This window comes from Dreissena polymorpha, chromosome 2 (assembly GCF_020536995.1).
Source record: "Dreissena polymorpha isolate Duluth1 chromosome 2, UMN_Dpol_1.0, whole genome shotgun sequence".
Lineage (NCBI taxonomy): Eukaryota > Metazoa > Mollusca > Bivalvia > Myida > Dreissenidae > Dreissena > Dreissena polymorpha.
This window is the reverse complement of record NC_068356.1, coordinates 15,290,319-15,293,440: the sequence shown is the minus strand read 5'-3', so window position 1 is coordinate 15,293,440 and position 3,122 is coordinate 15,290,319. Positions and strand designations below refer to the sequence as shown.

Below are 3,122 nucleotides of genomic sequence, written 5' to 3'. Positions count from 1 at the left end.
AGAATGTTTATGTTGATGAAATCTGGATTGGGATTGTATTTGGGTCATCTAGAGTCAGGAACTAGGTCACTAGGTCAAATCATAGAAAAACATTGTGTAGACAATAGAGGTCATAGTTTTCATCTGATCTTAATGAGTCAGGTGAGCGATTCAGGGCCATCATGGCCCTCTTGTTTATGTATTACATCACCAATGTAATCGTTATTAATCTCAAAACCAACTTTATTTAAGATGTGAATGCCTTATTAAATGTGATCAGTTGCTAATAAAACAACTGTGCATGTTGACATGCTGTCTGCAATATCCTTTGATTCATTTTTATCATTGTGCCATACGCGTGTGTATTGTGAGTAATGTTCAGCGTTTTTAACACTGTCAATTTGGACACCAAACTGATCTTTGACATGTTTCTTGCAAATTATTTATATACATTGCATGTTTTGTTTATTTGTGTTCTTTGTACCTCATAAAAAACCATTTTGCCTTAAGCCTACATATATTCTAATCTTATGTCAAGAAAAACATGCAGCAGTAGAACATCTTTATATATTTCAAACATTGAACAGTTAACTTTATTTTCAGCTGAACTATAGAATACCCTCTAGTGGCTATACTTAAAACAGCGGACATACTGAAACGAGGCTGATATATTAAACTGGGACATATTTTATGACATATTTAATGCTGTTTGTAGTTAAAGCGGGTACCTAAATAATAATTGTTTTTATGCCCCCGGTAGGGTGGCATATAGCAGTTGAACTGTCCGTCAGTCAGTATGTCAGTCAGTCTGTCCGTCCGTCCGAAAAAAACTTTAACATTGGCCATAACTTTTTCAATATTCAAGATAGCAACTTGATATTTGGCATGCATGTGCATCTCATAAAGCTGCACGTTTGAGTGGTGGAAGTTCAAGGTCAAGGTCATCCTTCAAGGTCAAATGTAAAAAAAAAAAAATGTTCAAAGCGGCGCAATAGGGTTTCGGACGAACACATCTCTTGTTATTTTTATCTGGGGACCTATTTTATCACTGTTTGTAGTTTTAGTGGACAACATATTTAATTGCTGTTTATATTTTGAATGGGGGCCTATTGAATAACTGTCTTTTAGTCAGGGACCTATTATATTTTTATAGGAGATCTATTGAATAGCTGTATTATTTTAATCGGGGATATTTTGAATACGTAGGCAACCACGTGGGCTTAGTAGTGTACATTTTACAGAGGAAACATAAAACAGCTTGGTTATTTTGAACAAGGAACGCTGGCAAATACACGCATGCATTGTGTAAATCTCACGTTTTCATTGTCAACTAGATCTTGTGCAAAAAATTATGAATAAGTATAACATTAAACATTCGTTTTATTGGCATTTGTGCATATTTTAATGTTCTCTTGTGGCGCTGATTTTTCGTCTTGTAATACGTACTGCAAATATATTCGGAATAGATTGATAATGTTGTCATTTGACGATACGAGTCACCGATCTGAACGCCCATACGGAGCCATGCATATGCAGTACATATGCAGTACCAGTTTGTAGAATTATAACACGTGTTTAACGCGTATGGTCTGTCGTGATATGTTTCTGATCTCTATTGGTCTTAAATCCATAAATACTTTCTACGGCCAAAATTGTCCTTTACGATTCTCTATCTATCGTTTTCTGTTGTTAATTGCGTCCCTTGGACCATACATTTTTCATCTTCTTACTTCTTCTATTTATTTGCTTTCATTCAGTAGTAAAATTATCTCCCTTTGACCACACGATGTTTTATTGCATGATAATAATAAGTTTTATTATCTTTACCTGTCTTCAGTGAATTGAGAGACCTTATAGGACGCTGTATTACATGTAACGTTCAACTAATTCCCTTAACGCTGTGTGGTCTTACATAGGAGTGAAGCATAAACCATCCTTGCTTATTTGTCTAATAAATTGCGTCGCTATCAATTTTCTTTGTGAAGACTACATAAAATCATATTTAAATTATTCGTTTACAGGTTTGATCCCATAGACAATAATAGCCGTTATTCAAACTGTCTTTGAAAAGCTGTATTTCAATTCAGCATAGATCATTAAATTTAATTTGACGAGCAAAATACGTTTTCAACATAGATCTATAAATTAAAAATATTTATAATGTGCATATTGTAGAGAACATAAGAAATCATTATTACAGCAGCTCCCCTCTTTGAAATCTTTTTCGCTCTGACGCAAATACAAATCTCGTGTATAATCGAGGCGAAAATAGAACGCGCATTTTCAATTAAATTTGATGGCCATATGTTTTTAAGATGAAAAGAACAGGCGAGTAGCGCTTTCAACTCAGATCTTCGTAATGTTTATAAATCGGTCGTTGTATATGTTCAACAGCGTTTGAAGTTCAGTTGTTTGTCATATGTTTGACAGACATATTTAAAACTTGTCAAACTGAATCTGTTTTTAAACACCGCTCTTAGACGTAAGTGATATATAATCTTACCAAACTCCGCTGGTCTTTTGATCTTAAAGGGAAAATAGCAAACGTTGAATCATTTATGAGGAGAGATGGAAAATCCTCGCGGTGACTTCTTTCTTACTGGGTGAGCCTCTGTACACAAAAACTAAGATGAGAAATGCCTCATTCTTCGCCTGGCCTACATCGCTCGGTTATGAAAATATTCCCTATGTGCCGACGGGTCGCTGACGGGAGTGACTCCAGAAATGAACGATATTTTCATCTTTTGTTTTCACTCTCCGTATGTCAATGTCTTTGTGAAAAAAGAACACGATGATTATTTTTATATCTTAAGCATTGTGGACTTGATTGCAATGATGAAACTGTGTGAATGTTTAAACGCAATGTTTTTTAATTGTCCCGATGTCGGCTTCCGGGCGTGGTTTAAGTTTTTCCGAAAAGTAATTTCAGCGGGTGAAGGAATTTCATTATATACCATATTGAATTGATCCTCGAAGCCAATTTTTAATTTGATCTTCACCAATTTGTTAATGATATTACTTTTAGCTGTGGTATGGAAAATAATTATAAAAGAAGCGTTTTGTTTATTTTTAGCTCGTCTGTTTTCAGAGAAAACCCGAGGTATTGTCATAGCCAGCTCGTCGTTTCCTTCGTCGTGTCCGCC

General features: G+C 35.1%; 1 long non-coding RNA gene across 2 annotated transcripts in view; it reads left to right on the top strand.

The window, feature by feature from the left end:
- Positions 1–1,804, top strand: part of LOC127865974 (uncharacterized) — a 7,800-nt gene extending 5,996 nt beyond the window's left edge. For both annotated transcript variants that reach the window (XR_008042835.1, XR_008042834.1), the window contains exon 2: positions 1–1,804. This exon is cut by the window's left edge and continues 4,999 nt beyond it. This is a non-coding gene — a long non-coding RNA (uncharacterized LOC127865974).
- The last annotated feature ends 1,318 nt before the right edge of the window (positions 1,805–3,122 follow it).